Source organism: Pleurodeles waltl, chromosome 12 (assembly GCF_031143425.1).
Source record: "Pleurodeles waltl isolate 20211129_DDA chromosome 12, aPleWal1.hap1.20221129, whole genome shotgun sequence".
NCBI classification, from domain to species: Eukaryota; Metazoa; Chordata; class Amphibia; order Caudata; family Salamandridae; genus Pleurodeles; species Pleurodeles waltl.
In genome coordinates this window covers 355,533,593-355,553,144 of record NC_090451.1, presented here as the reverse complement: position 1 = coordinate 355,553,144, position 19,552 = coordinate 355,533,593, and the positions used below count along the sequence as shown (strand labels likewise).

Genomic DNA, 19,552 nt, shown 5'->3' with positions numbered 1-19,552 from the left:
ACCACATAATATGCAATGATGTTCCTGTTTCAAGTGTAATATCACTAACCTTAATACAATATGTCTAACTATTTTTATATAAGTCGAAAAGCAAAAGTATTATAGATGCAAATATGACAGTTGCAAATTGAGATAAAATGTTTTAGTATATAATGGTGATACAACTAAGTTAAATACCAAGTTATAAGTAACACACTGAATAGTGAGGTAAACGTAGCAGAAAAAGAAAGGTCAAGATTTTTCGAAGAAGACTTAGCATCTTCAGTTTTGTAAACTATATTTAACATTGCATTGCAAACAGATGTATAGAGTTGAGATGAACATATTTAACATTGATCTTAAATTGACCTATTACGCTTATGCATTGACGACGTGACAATGTTAATTTATTATACAAAAATATAATATTTAGATATGTATTTGCTGCACAGTCAAGTGAGTTAATCTTGTCATACTAATTTATAGGTGAGGAGGCCAAAATACACCAAGATACCGGTCCCTCTCTTATTGAATTTTATTGTCAACTGTTTTATTACAAAAAGAGGAGAGAGGCTTGTGACAGTAAATTTGTTTGATCAGTAATAATGTTTTTGGGAATTAATATACATATATAGTTTGTGATAGTATGGAATTCTTATTTTCCTTAATTGGTTGACTGCCTCCCTTCTCAGGCAAAACATTCAGATTTTGTTGGATAAAATCACCACCTTCTGTTATATCAAGACAAAGCTTTTTTGGTCATGGACACTTTGTTAGGAGGCCATTCACCTTTGGCAGCTGGAACAGCTACAGCTAATTTTGCCAGTTATGGGTACATGTTGCAAGTGCCCACTAATGGATTGCAGTTGCTTGATTGTCTGTAATGAGACTACCACAAATGGTAATTACACCTCAAAGTGATAAAGGCAATCATCTTACGTTCATGATTTCTATTAGTAATTCCCTTCCCCATGGCCCAGAACAGGAAATGTCTTTGGTTTTATGCAAAACACTTCCCTTTGAATGGTTTCGTGGGGTAAGGATTCGGGTCCATTTGGTTTCAGGGTCTTTATGTACACTTTTCCACCACTTCCAAACTTTTGTTGAAGGTTCTGTGGAAGGTGTGTGAGGTTCAAGCCCAACTGATAGCCACAGATTGGACAAGGAGGAAGTGCATGTTGATCTCTTGGCATTTGGCATCCTCTTCCAGTGCAGCATAGGGTGGGCCTGCTCTTTTAGCAGGATCGTTGGGTCTTCCGCTTAACTCCTCAAATGCTGTGAATTCTGCACAGGTGAAGATAGTGATGCCATTTGCACTTCTTAATAAGCCATCATGATGAAATGGCTGAAAGTTTATGCCAGGAAATCTGCATTGAAATTCATACACATGTATCACTGGAACAGACTTGTTCCTTTTACTGTAATGTATCGGAGAGACAGACGATAACGGCAAGGAGATCTTTAAGATAGTTTAACGCTCCATGAAGCTAGAAACAAAGTCCCTGCTCCCCAAGCTTAACCAAGTCTAATGTATGGGACTACGTGATTTCTTTGAAGATAAGATATCCAAAATCCAGGCTATCCTGGGGGATACCTAGTATACTGGATTCTGCCCCAGGACAGGCAGACATTTAAGGGCCATCAGCAGAAATGATGCGGAGGTCTTTTCTACCCAACACAACTGATCATTTGAAGGAGCAGTTTGCCACCTGCAGATCAGGGTCTCCTGAGGATCCTTTCCCACCTAATATACTAAGGTCTATAGCTGACAACATTGACCCGGTCTATCAAGAGCTGTTCTGTTTCACTCTGTGCGGGTCTAATACCAGATTTCTGGAGGAGAGCAAATGTTGTCCCCCTTCTTAAAAAGGCCAGTGCAGATCCGGAAGTTCTAACAAATTTACATTTGGTCTCATTATTGCCCGCAACCACTAAGATTTTAGAAAAAGTGATAAGCTGCAAACTCCTTACTTTGGCTTATAACAAGCTGCTACATGCATTCCAGTCTGGCTTTCGAGCCCGACGTGGCACTGAGACAGCTCTACTCAAAATATGTAAATCTATTAGGATTAGCCTGGATTCTGGTCTGAGCAGAGCTGGTGCTGTTGTACCTATTTGATGTAGTGGACTACAGTATTTTGCCTCCAAGACTGGAACATTTGGTTGTGGCAAGCTTTGCCTTAGGGTAGCTAGGCTCCTTTATGGGGAAACGAGAGCAGGTAGTCTTGATAAAGCCATGCTCCTACAAAGCCAAACAGTTGAAATGGGGTGTTCCTGTGGGCTCCGCAGTGAGCCCTACCCTCTTTAATAGTGATCTGTCCCCTTTGGCATCAAAATCATGTCCTATGCGGTTGATACGAAGCTCCTGCTCACCTATGAGGGGGACTCTGCACAGAGAAACATTTGCTCCTTGCCTAAAGGTGCTGCTTGACTGACTGAGGAGGAACAAAATGCAGTACAACCCAGACAAGATAGAGGTTCTTCTGTTTTAGTTGAATCCCCTCCCGGGATGGACAGGTCGCTGGCCTTTCTTCAGTGCCGAGGTTTCAACGGATGTAAAATCTTGCCTCTGGGTTCTCCGCCTACTCTTAGATCTTATTTAGGCTGGATTATGTCAATGTTTTGTACCTGTGCATACCAGAGTACTTAAGCCAGCGTCTGCAGGTGGTCCAAATATGGTGATCTGCATTTTATACAAGCTACATAAGCAGTCGTCAGTATCTCATCTCCGCTAGAAGCTCCACTGGCTTCCAGTGCTCAAGTGCATAATGTTGAAATCCTTTACTTTGACGCACCAAGCCCTCCACAATAAGGGTCCATAATTCCTGAATGAGCGGATAAGAGACTATAGACCAGGGAGGTTGTTGCCTTTTTGTGATTGGGTATTAAATATAGAACACTACTTATATTCTTTTTGGGGTTGGTTTATTGGCACAGGGCTGCCTTTAAAAGTTTGCAGTAGGGGAGGCGAAAACGAAACCCATTATCTTGTCAGATGTGGGAGAATCTTCTGAGTGCACAGGGAATCTAGTAACACTTTACATTACTCCATCTTTTCTGCTGACCTGAAATACTGCACCCTTTTTCTTCACTTTGAAGTAGACCACTAGTGATGACTTGCGCTAATGCGCCCTTCTGCATCAAACAATATTAATTTCTACTCATAAACACTAGAGTAAATTTGTGCAATGCAATGCAAAATGCAATGAATCTTAATACCAGTTTTAAGTCTCCGTTGCAGCATTTACTGTCCAGAAAAGAGATAAATGTTTGAAAAGGTGTGTAGGAAAGTAGCACCTTTCTGGCATAGTTACCTCCACTTTTTGCCGTGTCAGTGTGTGTAGTACACTGGGATTCTGCTTACCAGGACCCCAGTGTCTGTGCTCTCTCCCCTAAATTTATTTGTAATATAACTTTTATATCTCACAATTGGCATACTGGTGCACCCATTTAAGTTCTGAGTATATGGTACGTGGGTACCCAGGGTATTGGTACACCGGGGGCCCCCCACATGACCTGCAGCACATATTGTGCGACCCATGAGGGCCCATGCAAACTGTGACCGCAGGCCTGCCATTGAAGTCTGGGGTGAAATGGTGCATGCACCTTTCACCCCAGATATATGTTTTGTCTTTTATCATGGTCACTGCACTCTGACCCTGTAAGTCACCCCTAAGGTTGGCCCTTTTGCCCAAAGGCAGGGTGCATGGTTCTAAGTGTGAGGGCATCCCTGCATGAATAGAGGTGCCCCTACAAACCCTAGTGTTCTGCTTGGCTTCAAACTAAGGGGGAACAAAGCCAAAGAATGCAGCACTCTTAGTCTGAGTGACTTATTAAGGCACTTCCCAGATCTCATACGAAATCACACACAAATATGAACATGAGCATTAAATGGAGTAAAACAGGTGTAGATACCAAAATAATCACAGCAGTCTAACAATGATACCATGTACTCTGGGGGTTCCCTAGGGGATCCCCCATGTCTGCCTGTGCAGCCTTGCAAGACCTGCATGGCAGTCAGTGCTGCTGCTGAGCCCCAGACACTGTTGTGCTCCTTGCTGCTGAACTTACATTGGGCAGGGGAAGGCAGAACAAAGGATTTTCTATAGGGTAGAGGTGTGAGCACCAATTCCTCAGAAAAAGGTGTCTCTCGTCTCGGATGGGGTGCTTCTGAGCACCACCAGACTGCTTCTATGGGCACATTTGGTGCCCTCCTTGCATAAACCAGTTTGCACCAATACAGGAACCCCCGGTTACCACTCTAGTGGAAAACTACACAAAGGAGAGGAGAGTCACCACCCCCATGTCCAGCTCCTCCCGTAGGGAGGGGCACAGACTTCTGCCAGCTGGCCACTTGATTTCTCCCATCTTGGAAATAAGATGAGCAGAGCCCCCTGTGAGCATCTCACTGGTTAGTCCAGGTGAATGACCTCCCTGACCCACTCTGATAGGTGGGTCATTGCAGTTAGTGTCCAATCCCCTTGACATCCCACGGACACTGACTTGAGAGTTCTACTGTGCACAAGGGTGCCTGGGGAATCCTACCTACGTACCTTTGGGGTTTTAGCCCTTCCTCAGTCCTAAGTGTCCCTGGGTGGTAGTGTGGGTTGGGAGTGATTTTCACAATGTTTTTTTCTTTTCTTCAGTATATGGTTTCACCCCCCCACTCCCTCCCAAAATAGGGGCCCATGTTATTTTATGCCTTTACTTACCTGTTGCTAAGTATTTTTTCCTGTGACCATATCTCTGGTTAGGAGAGTGTATGTTATAATAAATGTACATATTTTTCTAATACTGGTGCGATTATTTTCTGTGTGTACTTCACTGACTGACCTATGTGGTATTTGCAGCCTCTTTACACCCTCCTGGATAAGCCTTAGCAGCTCTCCACAGCTACTCAATCAAAAAACCTGGTTATCTAGAGCCACCTACGCTATCACTAAGGGTTGCCTGGACTCAGTACAGGGTGCCTCACCTATAGGTGTACTTCATATACTCAGCCAGCCTTTTACAAGATGAAAAATAAAATGTGGCCTGGTGTGCTTTCATTGTGGGAAGAGAAAAACAATGTTGTCCATTTAATACTTCAGGCATCTTCTTTACCTACAATGCAGCTTACTGGCAGGCCAGATAGGCAGTTACTTTCTTCTGGCTCATGTAATCAGGACCTGCTGAGCACATGCAAGATTTGAACCCCTCTGTTTAAACTAAAATTATTTTATTTTTTTAAGCTCTAAAAGTTATATTCAACACATGTATTCAAAGATTGTGATGTGTAAAAAGATGTCTTAAAAACTGAGACTGAAGGCATTGGGCTCTTGGGGCCTGATTGGAAGACAGGAATAGGGGATGAGCTGACCAAGAAGAGAAGACTTGAAAGGTCATCTTCACCTGTCCCCTCTTTACAAAGACTCCCACAAAGGGAGATCTAAGTAAAAGAGGTTGTCAGAATATCAACGACATTACTCTGTCATTCTGGCTGGACGTCTAATGTATGTCTCACCAGGGCATCTGACTCTACCTGTTCACGTTCAAGCAAAGGCTTGATACCATGTAGTGTTGTGAGCGGGGAGGGAAGATAGCTGTCAAAGAAGCTGCATTGGTCCGTGTCGGCACATAGAGATTGCTCAGTGTCGAAGGGTACTCTTGACATCAGCTAACTCAGCCGTAGTCTACTTGTCTGTCATTGAAACCAAGCCACCAGTCATCATTGATGTATTGGTTGTTGAAAGGAACAAAATGGCATAGACTGAGCTCTCAATCTCCTTTGACATCAAAGAGAATGCAGTTTTCAACAGACATGTCTGGAACTCCCTCCCTGTCTATAGTCTCACTGTCCTCTTCACCTTCCTTACATTCACTACAACTTATATTACTGGAACACCAGAGTATGGATGCTCCAAGATTCTCAACCTCCACTTTTGTCACTACACCTAAAACAAAAATGGTCTTTATCTAAGCCTCCCCCTTCTACCACTCATCCAATAACACCAGATTTTCAAGGATTGCCATTAAAGCCACTAAAACCAGTCATTCCATTTGAGGAACCACTTCTGAACCACTGCAGAGCCTCTGCCGTTTTAAATATTTTGCCAGAAGTGGTGTCTGGCCCTATCTCAGTAACCCCTCTAAGAGGAAACCAACTCCTTCATTTTGCCATGCTCTAGAGAAGGAACGACACAGATATCTCATAAGATCTGTACCGCGCTCGACAAACCAGAATTACTACGCTTTATACTCCAACTTCACTAGCGACATTACCATCTCAATTCTCTCTGATAGATGACTTTTCCACTTTTCAGGAAGTTTTACTAAGGGGTGTCACTAAAGTGAACGTCATTTTGGAGGCTCCGCAACCAACTTTCAATAATTCCTGAAATTGTACAACATAGAGCAGCTCCCAATCGCCTCTTGCCACTAGCCCCCATTCTGCTCATTATAGCAGAGGACACATTCTTGACACCTGCAAAATTCAAGGCAGCAGCTCCAGGATTGCTAAAGAAATATAAAGCACTGCAACAAGATCCTGACTTCTAAAAGTCAAATCCAACCGGACTCTGTCATAGTAACCTTTGTGAGAAAACATGCATTGGCTCCAGAGACAACGCCTCCTCCAGATTGTGAAAGTAAATGCATTGATGCTGTAGGGTGAAAAGTATGTGGAACACATGCCACATAAATAAAAATACAAGTGCCACTCCTTTCCTTGGTCTTTACTAATGAGAGAAATGTGAGGGTATGCATTCCTTCATTAACAACTTGCCTGAACAGCATCAACGAGATTTTAATGAAATTCTCTAAGATAATTCTTTAGTGGCTTACCAAGATTAACTTATAGACACTTCTAATTGCAGATTGCTCACCTTAGAATTTTCCCTGGATCCCAATTTTTTTTTTTCCTTTGAGCAGTATTCCTGCGTGCCTTTACATGGCATTGGTTGACTCCGCCTCTGTCATTGGCGTCGTGGTTGGCTGTTGCTTTTTGACTGGATTTTCAACTTTTTGTTGAAGGTGTTTTTTTTGTTTTTTTTGTTGTTAAACTTTTCAGGTGCATCGAGGATGTCCAAGAAGACCAGTTTCAAGCCCTTCGACTCCAGTAACCACATGTCCGTGACTGATCCGCTCCTGGTGTGTTTGTGGTGCTTGGAGTGTGATCCAAAGTCATGTTCCGACTGCCGGCCCATGAACCAGAAGGCTTTGAGGCAGAATGCTCACCTTAGAATTTTCCCTGGATCCCAATTTTTTTTTTTCCCTTTGAGCAGTATTCCTGCATGCCTTTTCATGGCATTGGTTGACTCCGCCTCTGTCATTGGCATCGTGGTTGGCTGTTGCTTTTTGACTGGATTTTCAACTTTTTGTTGAAGGTTTTTTTTTTTTTGTTAAACTTTTCAGGTGCATCGAGGATGTCCAAGAAGACCAGTTTCAAGCCCTTCGACTCCAGTAACCACATGTCCCTGACTGATCCGCTCCTGGTGTGTTTGTGGTGCTTGGAGTGTGATCCAAAGTCGTGCTCCGACTGCCGGCCCATGAACCAGAAGGCTTTGAGGTAGCGGTTCCTGAAGCTGCTTGCGGCCCGGCATCCAGCTCCTCCTCTCTTCCGGTCTCGGTTGGAAAGAAGGTCCCGAGACTGCTTGCGGAGCCACCAGCACCACTCTTCTTTGTCCCATTCTAAATCTTCGGAACATTTGGGTAAGAAGTAGTAGTCAAAAGCACAAGAGCTCTTCGACTTCACCTTGTTGGTCGGACGATGCAGCGCAGGACAAAGAGCGTTCTTGCTCTAGGCCTCTGTCTTTGGAGCCTACTGTTGGGTCTGCTCTGCGCCTCCCTTAATTCCCAAGAGTGGAGCCACCCCTGCCTAACTCCCAAGTTTTACGAGGCCACACACACCTCAGTTTTGGGCAAGCCTGCCTTGTTAGAGACCCCCCAGGTCTAACTGGTTTGGCAGGGGCACCTTTGGGTTCCACCCTGGCGGCTTTGGCCTCTGCGCCGAAGGGTATACAAGGGTCCGAACCGGCGTCTGTTGTACCTTGACCTTCCCTGATGTCAGTTCAAGCATCAACGCTCCTGAAGCTGCCTAGGCCTGCAAGCGGCATCGATCCTATACTCCTCGCCAACTCCCACACAAACCCAGAACAACATCACTTGATGCAGATTCTGTCAATGGTGCAGAGCCTTTGGTCTCTAGATTGGATTTCGACCCTTATTCTTATGAGTCTGAATTTGGTGAGGGTATGGAGGGGTCAGTGGAACCTTTAGAATACAAGCTGGAAGATCCTAATGACGGGGCTCAGGAACTGGGTGAAGCCAGCGGGTTGGCTACCTCATCTGATGCTGGTATGCTTTCTCCCCGTACTGTGGCTACGGAGTAGGGAGCTTCTTACTCCTTGATGGTAAGAGTGGCTGGGTCTTGGGCCTCGAGCTACCTTTGGTGTCTTTCAGGACTAATCTCCTGACTGATGTGCTTCAAGCAGGGACTTCAACATCAGAACGCCTTTTGCCCTTTAATGAAGCCCTCATTGATGTCCTGCTGGGAGCATGGTCCAAGTCCAGCGAAGGGGCCCCTGTTAAAAGGACAATCACCCGCCGCCATAGGCCTGGGCCTAACGACCCGGCTTTCCTGACCCAACACCCTATCCCTGACAGCTTGGTCATCCAAGCCTCAACCTCCCATGGTGCGTTCCCTTCCGCTCCCCCGGGTAGGGAATCGGAGAGGCTGGACCATCTTGTGAAGAAGTTGTTCTCTTCCTCCAGCCTGGCTTTGTGAGTAGTGAACACCACATGCCTTCTGGTCCGTTGTAGGACTGTGTCCCATAAAGTATGGGTGTAAGTGTTGCCACAGGTCCCAGAGGAGGGGCGAGACATACTCTCCTAAGCTGTTTCTGATGGGAGTGACGTGCCGAAGTTCACCATCAGATGTGGGCTGAATACGACTGACTTTCTGGGCAGATCAGTTGCGTCAACGGTTGCTTTAAGACGCCACACCTGGTTACATACATTCGGCTTTTAAGAGGATGTCCAATCTAATCTGATGGACATGCCCTTTGATGGCACAAGTCTCTTTGGGGACAAAGCAGACTTAAGGAGTTTCATGCTAAGGCTCTGTCACTTGGTCTCGCGGCTGCCCCTTGTCCCTCTCAGTCTGCTTTTTGCCCCTTTCATAGCTACGGAAAGGGCACCCAGACAGATCAGTTCCTTGCCATGCTGCACAGTATCTGTGTGGTCAAGGACATGGGATCCAGTGTCCGTGTGGATCTGGGAGCCAGTGGCCTCCCTCTGCCCCAGCCTCCATGCCTTCCTAATCTGGCGCTTCCCACCAGGGACAAGGCGGCAGCTGGTTTTGCCATCACCTGTCCCACTAGACCATCATCACGTCAGACAGATGGGTTTTGCAGATCGTTCAAGGGGCTTCTCCACCCTCTTGAAGAATACCCCTCCATGCCACTATCCTGTGATCGCATGACTGAGGATCACCTAGCACATCTCAGCGAGGAGGTTACGGCTGTCTTGGCCAAGGGAGCCATAGAGAAGGGTCCCTGTGCCAGAAGTAGGTCTTGGTTGCTATTCCTGCTACTTTCTAGTGCCAAAAAAAGGCAAGGGCCTATGCTCTACCTTCGACCTTTGGTCCGTCAGTCCCTTCCTCAGGAAGGAGAAGTTCAAAATGCTTGCTCTGGCTCGGGTCCCACCTGCCCTGGACCCAGGAGGCAGGATGGTAGTGTTGGACTTGCAGGATGCTTATTTCCATATTCCTGTCTTTCCTGCCCACAGATGTTACTTACGATTTGTGGTAGGTCATGAGCATTTTCAGTTCACTGTGTGCCCCTTTGGCCTTAGCAGCTTTCCTTGGGCGTTCATCAAAGTGGTGGCAGTCACAGCTCATCTGCCCAGGTTAGGGCTGTCAGTCTTCCCCAACCTCGATGACTGGCTATTGAAGACAAGCTCACCCCGGGCTAACGTCTCCCACCTCCAGACTATGACGAACCTCCTACATTGACTGGGGTTCACAATAAACATGCAGAAGTCACACCTGGTGCCCTCTCAGATGCTCCCTTTCATTGTAGCTATTCTGGACACAGTGCAGTTTTGGACCTATTCTCCCGAGCAGTGAGTCCAAGATATTCAGGCCATGATACAGATGTTACAGCCTTTATCCTGGATTTTGTTGAGAAAGACTCTGAGGCTGCTGGGCCTCATGGCCTCCTTCATCCTGCCAATGACTCATGGTAGATTGCATATGGGAGTTCTGCAGTGGGACCTGAAGTGCCAGTGGGCGCAGCATCAGGGAAATCGCTCCGACATGGTGCAGATCTCTGTAGGGACTGCGCATGATCTGCAGTGGTGACTTTTAAACGGCGATTGGGTCAAGGGCTAATCCCTCTTCCCTTCCCCAACCAGAGATCACCATAGTGAAAGATGCATCACTCTTTGGGATGGGGTGGCCACATGAGAGGCGGAGTCAGACTTCCATATCAACCTTCTGGAACTCGGAACGATTTGGCTCCTCAACACAGGTAAATAGACAAATTCACCAGGAGCCTTTGCTTGGGTGAGGTCTGCTGCAGTCGCGTCAGTGGCTCTCTTCTAGGCCATTAGGGATTACGGAGGAGATCTGTAGACTCTGATCAGAGGAGTGAGTATTGAGGTATCCCCGTGGCACAAGGGCATCTGTAAGTCAGCAGACCGCAACAGTGAGGCAGAGGTCCAGAGTGTGGAAACAAGGTTGTTTCATGGGTAAGTAGATGAGGTCCCATTGGGAGTTGTCAGCTGTTAAGGAGCTGCGGGCTGAAGATTCGTAGGGCCCCTCGAGGCACAATAATCTGCACTTCGTTAGTCCTAGAGGAAGCAGACAGCCCCTACCCAGAACAATTCTTCATGAACTGATTTAAATCCTGGATTTCAGAGGCTGAGCTCTTGAATTGCTTTGTGCTGGAGATGGACAACTGGGCTCATAGACCACTTCATGGGGACTCGGCCTGCCCAGTTATATCGTGGGCCCTGAACTACTTAGACATGTCATATTGAGAAGGGCTCAGCAGACCCAGGACCTCAAGCATGATAACACCAGGATAAGGATCCCGCCCCCCCGACTACACAGCAAAATTGCAGTAGTGCAAATCCTTTGAAGGGGTGGAGCAAAAGTTGATGGTGATGGATTTCCAATATATGCTGCCTTCTTGGAAGTAGAAGGTAATGCATGGCTGTTAAGCCTTCTTTGAGACTCATGAGAAGGTATGAGTGGGATGAGCATATATTACCAGTGGCTAGAATGGGGTTCAGTGGGGGTGCTGGGGCATGGTAGCTACCTCAGATGTTCAGTTGGCGGCGACTGCTTCAGGGGCTCTAGAGGTTAGACACTGTAGTTCCCTATCAAGGAGATAAAATATGAGACTTGAAGCTGATGGATCCTCCTCTGGCACTGAGGATCAGAGGTTTGCACAGAGGCGCCAATGGGTAGCCCTGGCAGCGCTCCGCCTGCCACCTGGGGAGGGGGGCTTGGGGTACCGGACTTGAAGCTGTACTACCCAGCAGCTCAGCTTCAGTGGCTGGTGAGCTGGCTCAATGGGTCGGACCCCTCGGTGGTCAACATAGATGAGGGGCCTTCCCAAGGGGTGGAACTCCTGGCTTGCCTACTTCAGGGGAAGCGGGCCCTCCCTGGATGGAGTATACTGGTGGCCGCGGCCTTTGCAGCCTGGCGTAGGGCACTTAGCCAAACACACACGACAAAGCCTATTCCTCACCACTTTGCCTAGTTGGCTTCCCACATGGTGAACCCTGCTCCTCTTTTACCGCACGACCACTACAACAGTGGACAGAGGTGGGGATCACAACAGTAGGTGACCTGTACAAGGGAGGGATGTTGATCCCCTTTGGCGACTTGACGGAACAAACAGGCTTAGTCACTGGCCAGTTCTTAATTTGAGGCACATCATAAGAACCCTGAAAGCCATGTGGGGTGACTGAAGTGAGGAACCTGCTGCAGCTACATTCCATGCTGATTCTTGGGGGGGGTGGGGGAATCCCACCTGATAACGTGGTTCTACAGAGCCCTGAATGGGAGGATAGACCGATCATTGGAAGGACTAAGATGTAAATGGGGGACGGATCTAGGTAGACAGATGACGGACACTGAATGGACCCGAATCCTGGCATACCCATACAAAATCTCACGAAACACATGCTTGAAGTATATCCAGTATAACTATGTCCATAGGACCTATCTTACCCGCATAGAATTAATCGGATAAATGGATATGTGGTGCAACGCCAGCTGAACAACGCAGACTTCTGCCATATGACTTGGGGATGCCCGGTGTTGCAACACTTCTGGGGGAAGGTTATTACTAGACTTAATAGCACCCTACACAGGCAGATGGATAATGGCTCAGCTGTCTGCTTACTGGGACTTTTCGATAGCCCCCCCCCCCTCCTCCACACACCCCACCAAAACAAAAAAAGATGTGGAACAGGTTTGTTGACCTGGCTTTGGGACTAGCACGAAGGAGGGTAGCGATGGTCAGGAAGAATAGAAACGGACCTATGTCGAGCATATGGGTGGCAAACGTTACTTAATGGGCCAGTGCGGAAGAACGGTGTTGTAGGCTGGCCCTCAATGTAGTGTACAAAATTGATTAAACTGTGCAGAGGGTCTGGGAAACTACAAGTTGGTTTCCAGAGGTAAATAGTAGAGCACCTGATGCTCCAATTTTTAAGGTAGCTGTTCGAGCAGTTGGGCTAATCCATGAGATGTGCTAAGTATTTGCTGTACTCACAAATCCAGTCATGCACCACACACACTCAATGAATAACTTGAGACCAGAATTTATTAAAAAAAACACTTCATACTTTTATATGAATTTTAAGATCAAGATATTTAGAATATTTTGAGTACTTTTCCAGTTATGACTTTTTGACGTTTTAGCAAAGTTAGACTTTCTGTGTGTACCCACGCACCATTGGAATCAATGCACAGTCACCTTTTAAAATGCACTAAAAATCTCACCAGTCTCTTCTCTTACAGGGTGGCTGCAGCAGTCAGTGGGCAACTTATGCCAGCTGGAGAGTGTCTGGTGGCTCCTGGTTCCAGCGGGAGCAGCGTTGGAGAGGTTCTTGGCATGGTCACAGGGCCACTTGGTAAAGGAGCTGGTTTGCAGGTTTAAAGATGGTGCCTTGGGGTCCCCTTGGGCTGTCGGTTGCAAGGTATTGGGGCCTGGGGCACACAGCAGATCCTGCGATGCAGGTGGAGGTCTTGGAGGCTGTCCGCAACGGAGTCCGCTGGAGGTGAGTCTCTTTGAGGGCAGCTTACAAGACAGCGGGGACACTGATCGGAGGTCCGGGCTGTTACTGAAGCCCCTCGACTGGGGCTTCCTCCTGATCCTTTTTCAGCTCTGGGGGAGCTGGTTTTCTGCTTGTCTGACCTCAGCTGGCCAGTACCCAGGGTTTTGGCATAGCTCTGCCACTAGAGGGCGTAGTGCCACCAAACTTTGCACAGTTGTGGGCCACATCTGGGCGGTCGTCGGTGTCGTCTGGTCTGGCTGTGACTTCTGCTCACTGAGATATTGGCCGGTCAGTGAAGTGACTCTCACTGATTTGTTGGTCCTTTGCAGGTTTCTTGATTTTCTTGAGTGGTGCCTACACTCAGAAGGGAGATTTAGGCTATTTGTGAAGCCTGGAGGTCCTCTGGGGCTTTTGGGGTCGGTCCAGTGGTCAGCTCCTCCGCAGCAGTGATTGTTGGGCTCTGGTGCAGCAAGCAGGGGTCTTGGAGCCTCTTCTGGTGCAGCAGGTCCTCGGTTCTCATCCTGGTTCTTCGGTGCAGTCTTCTTTCTTCCTGTGAAATCTAAATTCTTGGTCTAGGGGAACCCACTAGATACTGAATTTAGTGGGTGTTTTAGGGGGAACCTGGTAGTGTTCAATGGGACACTTACCCTTGGGTGGCTGCACCCACTACAGGGACCACTTCCTGTGGGAAGGGTCACTTTCCTAAACCTCATTGGCTGCTTTCCTCCATTCCAACATGTAGAAAAATGAAATAGAGGGTCCTCTTCTCATGCAAGCCCTTAGGGGCGGTGCATGCTCAGTGAGACCACTGCTCCAACCCTTTGTCTGGTTTTCCACCTTTGCTCCTGCCCAAAGTGGGGGTTTTCAAAGGGGGAAGCCTTCTACTGCTAGCAGCACGCCTGGGGGCTTGAGTTTCAGGGGAAGTAGCCCTTTGAAGCTCACTGCCAGGGTGTTGCACATTCCTGAGGGAGGGGGTGTTAGCTCCTCCACCCAGGAAGGGCATTGTCTTACAAACCAGAGAGCCATGGCTCTTCCCCAGGTTTGTTTGTTGGCTGTCTGATGTGGCAGGCTGGATGGAACCATTCAGCAACTATGCCATAGGGTTAGCTTTTTCAGGGGGCACCTCTAAGGTGACCCCTGGGTAGATTTAGGGTTGAATCCAACTCTGGTACCAGTTTGGATTTAATATTCGGAGTTGTTTGATACCAAACAACCCAGGGTGCAGAGTAGCCATCATGTAACTGGGGAAACTCTTGTTTTACCAGTGTCCAGTACATGGATTTAAAATGGCTGCGCTGTTAACTCACTATGTCTTTGGTTTGTCAAGGACACAGTGGGGGCATATTGCTCATGCGGCTATGCCCTCACACATAATATGGCGCACCCTGCCTTAGGTCTTGAAGGCCTGCTAGAGGGCCTGCTTACCCTTATTATATGCAGTTTGGGGTGGACAGGACACACACAGAGTGCGCCATGTCGAGTCTATCCTTCTAGGTTTGCCCCAGTACATGCAGCCTGCTATGGCAGTGCTGGGTGCAGGACCCTTGGGGGTGGCACGATCAGTGCTGCTGCCCCCAATGGTCTACTCCTAATATCTCTTGCCCTGGGTACTGGGGTACCCATTTAATAGGGTCTTATAGTGATATTTAAAAGTGTATCCAATTGTGCCATGCATCACAACAGATTTAGGTAAAGAGCTCTGGCCCACGGAACCTGGTTAGCAGGGGCCCTGGACACTACCATCTTCTAGAACACATCAACATCAGGCAAAAAGTGGGGGCTAACCATGCAAAAAGAGGCCTCCTCTCACAAACGGCGGGCACTCCAGAGGGAAGAAATGAGAGGGTTGAGGAACAGACCGATAGCCCCCCACCCCATGGGCAAAAGTGGTGGGAAAATGGGACAATCTCGAGGCAACTATAGATGACCTTGCAGGTGGGCTGCTTAACCTGCGGAGTTAGGGTTATAGCAACCTCATCCCCTCCAGGACCTCCCAGCACGATCATGCACGAGCTCGCCGCTCTGAACCGGAGACCCACTGGCGACCCCCACCACCGATTATTACCTTGTAGGCAGAGTTCTGTGAGGAACAACCCTCAGAGTGGACGATAGCAGTGCTTGTTAACTGTTTCAAAGTTGTCATGTAAAGGTGACATGTAACCTGTTATGATCCTGTGAATAAGATGATGTACCATCTGAAATACCAGTAAACAAATATGTTTAAAAAAAACCAAAAGAATATGTTCTTATTCAAGTCACCATAGGTTGTTCACTTTTTGAGAGACTCGCACATGTTTCGACAAATCTCTGGCCTTCATTATGAACTTGGAGGTAATCACTGCCGACAGCCGTGCTGACGGCTGTCAGAAGACCGCCAGTGGTGGTGGACTGCACACCGCAGAATAATGATGCCAAAAAGACAAACCTCCACCCACCCACCGCCAGGGTCAACAACAGAAGAAAGACAGTACACCCCACCCCCGCCATGCTGACAAATGATCCACCCACCAAATAATGATGCACAAATCAGCTTGGCGGACAGTGAATTCCGAATGACCATTGGCGGTACAGACCGCCACGGCCAGCAGTGGAACCCACAAATAACAAATGCTCACATTGGCAAGTTTAAAACCTACACACCTGATACACATCCACAACACTATAAAACACTCTCATACACACCCCAAAATCCTTTGCAACGCCAATTGCACAACAGATATTGACAACACAGCACGCAAACACTGAACTCAACATCACACAAGTCACACACCCAACCACACAACAGCACCCTCACCAATACACCTACAACACACCACCCACAACATATACCATGGCACCCCTGCTTCACCGACGGGGAGTTCAGGACCATGGTGGATGAAATACTCAGGGTCGAGCCACAACTATTTGGGGCACAGGTGCAGCAGACACTCATGGCCAGGAAGATGAGGTTATGGCAGAGGATAGTCAACAAGGTCAACGCAGTGGGAAACCATCCGCACACAAGGGACGACACCTGAAAGAGATGGTACGACCTGCGCGGGAAGGTTCGGTCTGTGGCATCCAGGCTCAACATCGCCGTACAAAAGACTGGTGGTGGTCCCCCACCTCCTCCCCCCGAGTACACCGACTGGGAGGAGAAGGTCCTAGCAATCTTGCACCCCGAGGGACTCACTAGAGGACTGGACTCTGGTAAGTCAACTACAATATCTTCATATTCACCACACCTGTAATGCATGTATCACCCCATCCCCCACCCAGTCCACAACACCCACATCCAAGTTCCCTGCGTGCCTAGAATCCCACAATCAAATCTTCCTCCAGCACCCTGTGCACAGTCACCTACCCCTGCATGGAATACCAGTGGCACTAGAGCACCCACAATGCACCTCCACCCCCCCCACACAAAAAATGCGACAAAATGTACACAAAGGAACATTGCATGCCACTACTGGGGAATATAAGCATCAAATAGTGCAGAACAGTGTAGCAATTTCTGAAAAAGTACAGGATACCCACATGTCTATTCTCCCACATACAGGCACCACCATCCATGCCCCCGGACGGAGACGTCAAGGAGTGCCACCCCTCCACCTGTGGACTGATGCCCTACTCAAGAAAGTGCAGAGGGATGTCTGGACACAGAGGAAATTCCTGACTTATCCCACAGTCCAAGACTGTCATTCTCCAGAAGCCCCACCCAGGATACCACTGATACCCCTACTACTCAGCCACCATCATCCGCTCTGGCCAAACGACCTCACACCAGTGTTTCCCGGCCACGGACTGGCTTCCCACATGTGCAGAGGCCAGACTCCCGACCCACCAACAGGCAGGATGGTGAAAGGCCAACTGCAAGTGGGACTGCCAGACCTGTGCAGGGGACACAGGCACAGGGGACTAGGGCCTGTGGGAGGGCATCAGTGGCCCAGGGAGGTGGCCTAAGGATGGATGCAGCAGCCCAGGAGGTGATATCTGAAGTCCTGGGAGTATACCACCATATCCAGAACCGGATGGGCCAGATCCTGGCCACCCTGGAGCCGGATCAGAGGCTGCAGATAGCACACCACCTGGAGGCCATGGAGCAATGGAAACAGCTCAATGCCACCATGGTCTCTATTGCAGGGGTGCTGCAGCACCAGTACCACAGCCAGCCTGAGTCTTACACTCATCTGCAAGCCCCTACCACTAGCCAGGAAACTGGCCTGCCATCTACATCTGCAGCATCCACTGGACTGGTGGCACTGCCAGAGGACACACAGGAAACCAGTACCCCTACCCCTGCAGCCCAGCTGCACCTTCGCAAACGTGCCCTCAGACCCAGATAGGCCACTGAAACACCAGCCAAGACCAACTCCAGCGCCAGGAAGTGACTCTGCCCTGAACTGTCTCCCTTGTGTGGCACTCAGCTACCATGTTGACATGCCACTGACATCACACCATCTTCCAATGGCCCCATGGACGAAAACCCAGTGCAACCAACAGCTGAGCATATGTACCCGAGTGTTTTCTTTTCACCATGTGCCCACTCCCTTTCACTGTCCCAACACTTATGTATATATTGCCATTGAATAAATAAACCTATGCACTCAAATTGTATGGCCCTCATCAATATGAGATCAATTGTGATTATGTATGCATTAGCCAGTTGCTATCATCATCACACTTATTGCAGGAGGGATCCAACGCACTGTAGTGTCTGAAGTATGTCACACTGTACCTAATAGTGGGTTCCCTGGCACATGCCATTTTAGTCATTTAGCGTTGCCACTCATAAGACACCACAGTACATATTGCATGAGACAGACTGTAACTATGCAGTGAAGACAGCAGCATCATTGATCAGTACTTTAGGCACTGGAAGTATAGCCGGATTAGCTGAGTCCTGGAGTTGAGATATTCCCCCTCTTCTTCCTAACCATCACTCTCATCCCCTCTCTGAGGTTGCAGGGCTGGTTGAACAGCATCCTCCTCTTAACAGTGGGATAGCTTTCCTCACAGCCAAGTTATGCAGCAGGCCAACACTATCTTACACACCTTGTCAGGGACATAGCACAGGGATCTCCCAGAAAGATGGCGACAACAAAATCTTGCTTTCAGGAGTCCTATAGTGCGCTCTATTACCCTCCTAGTACGCCATTTGGCCTCATTGTAATTACTCTCTGCATCTGTCCTGGGATTCCTCAGAGGTGACGGGAGCCATTGCAAGTTTGGGTAGCCAGCATCACCTGCAAAAGTGGGCGAAAGAGGGCTTGAACAAACTGCCTTTACTTGCATACAGCCTGGCTGTCAGCTATGTGACTGATCCAGAGTTACACACACTCACCTATGAGCCACCCTCTGTCCCCTTGTAGATGTCCCATCATGTGTGGCACGCTGCTGTTTCTTAGGACAAAAGAATCATGGACTGATCCTGGGAACCTGGCATTGACATGTGATATGTACTGATCAGCAGTACACACCAATTGTACATTCATGGAGTGATCATTCTTACGATTCCTATACACCTGTTCATTCACTATTGGGGGTATGAGAGCTATGTGGGTTCCATCAATGGCATCTATCACATGGGATATATTAGCGAAGGCATAGAATCCAGATTTGATGGTGGGGAGCCCAGCCCTTTGGGAAAACTGGACATAAGTTTGCAAGTGGTGAACGAAGGCATCCAGGAATTTGGACAGGATGAGGCTGAACATTGGCTGTGAGAGCCATGCCCACTGTCACCTGAAATGAGCCTGTGGAAAAGAAATGGAGCACTTTCACAGTTGCCTTGCGGATTCCGATTGGCTGGCTTCAGAACAGGATCCATTAATGCACAAAGGTCATGGATTGTAGCTCTATTGAGTCTGTATGTGATGATGTGACGTTCCTTCATAGTGTCCAGTTCTACCAGGGGTCTGTAAACAGATGGGGCCCTCCTTCGCCTCATGGGTCTGTACCTATGTGGGAGGAAAGAACACATTCTGAGTATCAACATACACTTTCATCACATGATGTCACTGTACTTTTCAAAATGCGTCACATAGGTAATGCACACAAATGGAAAGAATGAGGTACACCGTCAGGCAAATGTGTGCTGAGGTTTCTCTGTCATAATGGCATCACAGCTTGGACACACTTCCAACCATGGGTACATTTGGGGATCATAGAATCATGTCCGCAAGCGACAAAGGGGAGAGAGAATGGGGTCATGGATGAGGTCCTAGACAAGGCTATGGAGACGTGGTGAAAGCAAAATGGCAGCCTCCTGCAATCTAGGTAAGATAGATTGGAAGTGACTTCATTCCGCTGATGTTAGTTG

At 48.0% G+C, this 19,552-nt stretch overlaps 1 protein-coding gene across 1 annotated transcript in view; it reads left to right on the top strand.

The window, feature by feature from the left end:
- The window catches only part of LOC138267129 (putative ATP-dependent RNA helicase TDRD12), a 924,858-nt gene that overhangs the window by 98,438 nt on the left and 806,868 nt on the right, over positions 1-19,552 (top strand). The gene's annotated exons all lie outside the window — the stretch shown is intronic.